The sequence below is a fragment of the Hermetia illucens genome, chromosome 1 (genome assembly GCF_905115235.1).
Source record: "Hermetia illucens chromosome 1, iHerIll2.2.curated.20191125, whole genome shotgun sequence".
Lineage (NCBI taxonomy): Eukaryota > Metazoa > Arthropoda > Insecta > Diptera > Stratiomyidae > Hermetia > Hermetia illucens.
The window spans coordinates 216,624,193-216,630,192 of NC_051849.1; the positions used below are offsets into that span (position 1 = coordinate 216,624,193).

General features: G+C 41.8%; 1 protein-coding gene across 1 annotated transcript in view; it reads right to left on the minus strand.

The window, feature by feature from the left end:
- LOC119646905 (basic-leucine zipper transcription factor A-like) overlaps window positions 1-4,570 on the minus strand; it is a 33,397-nt gene extending 28,827 nt beyond the window's left edge. The window contains exon 1 of the mRNA XM_038047573.1: window positions 4,153-4,570. The gene's annotated coding sequence lies outside the window, so the exon portion shown is untranslated. The remainder of the gene's footprint in view (window positions 1-4,152) is intronic.
- Window positions 4,571-6,000: the final 1,430 nt, after the last annotated feature.

Sequence of the window (6,000 nt, forward strand, 5' to 3'; positions counted from 1 at the left end):
TATTGACTATGATCGATAGATTTACGAGATGGCCTGAAGCGGTTCCGATACGATCAATTACGGCAGATGTTATCGCAGACGCATTCTACACCAACTGGATTTCACGATTTGGGAGCACCTACTATATTAATATCGGACCAAGGATCCCAGTTCGAATCCTTGATCTTCCAGTCGCTGACATACTTAGTGGGTTGCAAAAAGATTCGAACCACTGCATACCATCCTGCTTCTAACGGATTGATTGAGCGATGGCACCGATCGATGAAAGCAGCTATTATGTGCCACAACAACCGTGAATGGGTCGAAGTGTTGCCAACGGTATTGCTCGGTCTTCGTACAAGCGTTAAGGAGGATATTGGCGCAACAGCTGCTGAGCTAGTCTATGGGACAACGATTCGCATTCCTGGAGAGTTCTTTCTTGACGAGGAAATGCCTCCCGATCCGAAATTTTTCGTTGAAAAATTTCGTCACCATATGACGCAAGTTCGTGCAACGCCAATCTCTCGACATGATAGAAAGAAAGGTGTTCGTCCACAAGGATCTTTCTACATGCTCACACGTGTTCGTGCGGATTGATCGAGTGAAGAAGCCGCTAGAGCATCCGTACGAAGGACCATATAAGGTGTTAGAAAGACTTTCCGACAACGTTTTTAAAATGGAAATTCAGGGCAAAGCAACAAATATCAGCGTCGAGCGACTAAAACCTGCCTATTTCGAAGTAACATCTGATCAAACGGAAGCAACCTAACGACCAATAAGTTTGGCTCCCAAAACGTTTGTAGGACCAAGAGCGAAACCAGCGAGTGAGAGGCGAGTAATATTCCAGCCGTTAACCGTCAAAACTACTCAGGAGGGAGCAGTGTAGCGACATGGTAATGACATGACAGCACCAACATGGCAACGCCTTTCAACAGCTGATATGCTCAACAAAGTAACGTCACTATATGGATCGGCAAGGATATAAATTCGGCGCCATCTGACTCTTTTACACACTCTTTCTCTCGACCTTCTCGGTGTTTGTTGAATAAATGGGTAGAACCTAAAAACGTACTTTTTTATGTTTCTACAATAGGCTGCAAACTGGGGCCATCTGTTAGTGAAACCCACTCAAAAACTTATGCAATCAATTTTTAAAATTTTAGAGCTGAGTGTAAGTATTTTTGTAAGAAGGAGATAAAGATTAAACGATTTTGAACTGTAAAAGGAAACAACTGGTTCCCGAAATGCGTTTTTTTGGCGAAATAGAAATAAATTACCCAAAGAAAGGAAACATCTTTTATTTCTTTCAAATCTTTTCACTTAAATTAGGAATTTCCTAATTTATTTGGTTCTCCATCATTTCTAGGTTTGGTTGCAAGAGTAGGTTTACCACCCCCGTTGGCTTCCATATTTCTTCCGCTTTTTATTGGTCACTCAAGCGCAGGGAATGTCAGTTCTTCTGGTTGGAACAACTGATTTGCTACCCACATGGGGATCACATTGTATAAGAAATGGATTCCATTGAATTCGATTGGTCAATGGTATTCGCACTTGCGCGCCTTCTTGTCTTTTTCTTGATGCTATTTTGGGCCATATAATGACGACTTAGTTGTGCTTCCTAATTATTACTTTTGATTACCGTAAATCTTTTGTAGAGAGCCCAAGTTTGATAAATCCTCATGGTTGAGTTAAATGACCTCTTTCTAATTTTGATGGATAATTCGAGTAAACATTTTCTTGTCCTAGGAAGGCTGGTGTGATTGTACTCCCCCAGAAAGTTTAAATCAAAGAAAATGATAAATGACAAAAGGGTCACATTGGGGGTGAGAAATATTTCTGAGAATGACCGCTATTGCAAAGGAAAAAAGTTCAACAATTCTAAACTCCATTTTCTAGAAAAAATGGTTGGTGAAAGTGTGAAAAGTATGGGAGTCTCCCAAGGATATCATTTTCAATTTGTAGGGAAAAAAGTTTTTTCCTCTTATTGTCAGTTTCAATAGACGCAGTCACCCGAAAATTCGGTAATTGACAGAGACGTGCTGATAACTTTTAAATTGCCCTGAAAATGTGCTAAAATTAGAGTTGAACGGCAATTATATCATCAAAAATATTTGTTCCCAAAGACTTGGTTATCCGCAGATAATTAGTCCAATTATTGCTTATCATCCCATGAAACCTTGATCCTAGAAGTACGTGTCTCCTTTGTTATCGATACCCGTCATGAGTGATTCTCCTAATTTGTCACAACTGACAGAGTGAAAAAGCAAAAGTTCAACAAAACTTTGATAATTGAACCTATATGTGTCTATGGAATCCTTCCACAGGGCGACGGTCGTCCTTTGTAGCCTGTTGATGCCAGGCTTGTCAGGCACCAGGTCACAAAAAAATGCGCACAAAAAAAAATGTAGAAACAACAGCAAATAATGGAAGACAGAATAAGAAAGTATCCTTGGCCCTTCCACTAGGTAGCCTCGGGAATAGTGTGGGTGTTTAATTTAATCCTTATTTTCAATAATAATGGTGGTGGATTTCCTTGGTTTGACGGTGTCATTCCAAAGTTATTTGGCTGTTATTTTACGGTTGGAAGAAAGTTAAGATGCGACGCAATAGTTGTGTGTGGGCTTTTGTTTATGCGTATTGAGCGCGTCAGATGGTACTTTTCGGGTTATGTAGGCGTTTAATATCACATCATGTGAATGGAAAATGACAGTGGTGATACCAGGGAGGGCGGGTGGAGGCGGTGGCCTGATAGGAAAAGTATTTGCACAAGGATGCGTAGGAAGAATTCTATTTTCCTGATATTTTTGTCTTGTTGATGGATAGATCATCAGGCATTATGTTATTTCTGATATTTCGCATTAAGGATGCAAATTGGATTTGTCAATGTGGTATAGGAATTTCAATTTATTCTCTCAACAGTTCTTTCGGAGCGTACCTGACAAACATATGCTTGACACATAATAAGATGCCATTTTTTGTTTCATGAAGTTTCGCGTGTTTGGAAGATGAGTGATGCCACATTACTGCTGGAATGCTTGGTCGACGCTGTATTTTCTCGCGCTTCTGGTTAAAGGATTAACCTCCTTACATTAGTAATAAGGCTCCACTTCAAAATACACCTCTACAATTCGGATAAAAGCATCTAAAATTGCTTATAATTTGCCTTATTCTATGCATTAATTGGACAATTTCCTGGTACTGAGCCTTAGTTTCCAGGGTTGAAATAAGCCCGCAGCTTTTCACGAGTGCCTACTTGATTTTCAAGGTCCTTCCCAATAGAAAGTGCTTTGCACTTGACTAATGAACAAACAAGAGGACGTGGGAAGAATTCGCCAAGAACTCGTTGCTCTGGTGGTTGCTCTGAGGATAAGAATTCTGAAAAATTTTGAGTAGGCGACGAGAATTTTCCGAAATGTTTTTCCAGAATTTGCGAGTAGGAGGAAGTTCCTTCTGTACATTTCTGGCTTTTCTAGATGTAAAATAATATCAGGTGTTGTTCGCCTTTATCAGTTCCCCCCGGCAACGATATTTGAGCAGGAATATAGGCTGGAACTTCACTGAAGGTAGGCGTAACAAACTGCGTCGCTTAGTCCTTTTACAATACATCCCATCCCCTCTCTCTTCCTTGAATTCACCATACGAGTAGGCTAATCCTTATAGATCTGGTCAATAAATTAACCACAATCGAAATAGCCTTAATTTTCTGGCAATCAGTCAAAATCGAGCTCGCCTAGTTCCAAGCAACATTCAGTCTTCCCTCGATTCACTATCCTTAATTCATTGGAATTGAGTTGTGATTTGACTGTCTAATTTCCTCCCCAAATTGAATTGAATATATTGAATGAGCTGAAAGTGAATCAATACAGCAGAAGGGGAAACAGTCTGCACTAAAGAATTGAGAAAAAGTAGGAATCGGAGTAAATAGGTCAACGCGTTGAAATGGGGGCAAGAGCAAAGCAATAGAGCCCCACTTGGTAATGCACATATGAACACATATAAGGGCATGTACACATCAAAATTAGGGGTAGCGAACTTAACCCAATTTTCAACAGGTTCCCGCTGTTCATTGCAGCCCGACTAGCATGCACAATATGTTACGAAACAACAGATACATTAACAGGGAGGCTTTCCTCTTTGTTGTGTCTTAACAGCTACTTAAGGGTAGGTACTTACCACTAACCGCAAATGTCTGAAGTCGATTGCCTGAGGCAATATTCGTTTATTAGTCCGTTTTCACTGAATTTTCAGAGTATGTTCAATGAGTGCTTGTTTGAATTCCTTCCCCCGATCCACTGTATATTCAACAAAGTCCAGTCAAAATCTTCACTCACTTCACGACCCCCTTACAACTATCACACTATCCCGACGATTCTCTTAATGCTGCACCAAAAAAAATTTTCCACGGAGACCGAACCCACCGATATCAAATTATTGACTACTTTGCTTCTATTGGTTGCACAGGAGGCTATCTAATCCGGTCGAATGGAGGGGATTTGTGTAGGCGAATCTGAGGGTGAAGGGAGAGGACACTTAAAACGATATTATCCAAATTGAACGTTTTCTCACTTTTCTCGAGACGAATCACCTAAGCTCCTCGGTGGCCTAGACGAGAGTAAGTTCGAATCGAGCCATTCACCTCCTTATATAGATTTCGACTCTTTGCTGAAATATTTTCATTCATACCCAGCCAGCCCCCGAAATTGGGGGGCTGTTTGGGAGAGAAGTGCCGAACTGGCCGCTACACTCTATCGTCGCCTACGCGTTCTGAATGAAACCGGCTCCTTACCCCTTGCCTCGTTTTGCATCCTTCGATGGAAATCAACCACCCATACTCCGGTGGTAAATTCTCCCGGTTCCCTGTCGTCCCACGCCCCCGCGTATACTATCGAATAAAGTGTGGGTGGCAGACTGTTGTTTTTCATTTAACTCGACAACCCCCGCTCAGATGAAGCCGCAACTACCCCCAAAAAGCCGATCGTTTCTCATCAGTCTCCGGTGGCCCTTGATGAAGAGGAAGTACAAACACGAGGGGGTGGGGAATTTCCAAATCTGAACTCAGACATCATCCCTAGTCATGATGTCACGGAAATGGTGGTGTTTATTATCAATCGACCAAAAGCTCGGATGAAGCTTCAGAGCTCCCGGTAACGCTTGCGTGGGAGGAATACTCAGTAGCTCTGTCGTCACACGATGCACTAGGATTTCCCCTGAGTTCTCAGAGTATATCCTTTTCCGGGGGATGAAAGAACTACTACTTTATGTGAATGGAAAACAACAGCATAGAAAGCTCCCGCTCTGGGATGACGTGTTTTGGAAGTATAGCTTTCTTACTTCTATGGCTCCGAATGTGTGGAATCATATGGACATATGTATATTGAACCACACGTACGGCGGCGCTTGGTAGCGTGCGTAGGCCGGCATCTTCGCCCCAATCCCGGTTCCTTCGTCCTTCGTCCTTCGTCACCCATACCTATCTTCTGGTTCCTACTACGTGCCCAGAATATTATTTAATTGCTATCCGATTTTCTGATTTTTTCTTGGGAATCCTTCATGGAAGCGAAAAGGTACTTTTCAGGCGTTGGAGTCAACAAGCCGGCACAGTAATTATTTGCTTAGAAGTTGAAGACCAAAAACAAGCAACAAAGAAAAGATGCTCATCGAATCCTCGATAACATTGCATTGGGTGTCCTGATGGGTATTTGAACATTTTTCGAGGATATATGTGTATACCGACTGGGCTAGGGTAAAAATCAAGGGGGAGAAGTGGAAAATCCCATCCTCACTTCAATGAATGGTCTTTCTATTGAACAGAAAGGTTCGGTATTTTATTTGCACGATGGCAATGGATATTGTTTTTGGCAGGAACTCAATGCGTGTTGATGCCAAGTGCCCAAGGTATGGCCAGAAGCTGGTAGGAATGATTTATAGTTTTCCTTTGTTTCTAGCAGGTTTTATGTCCATTCATTCGAAGATTGGCATGAATTGCTGAAGTTTCATGCTCACTTGAACATTGACTGCAAA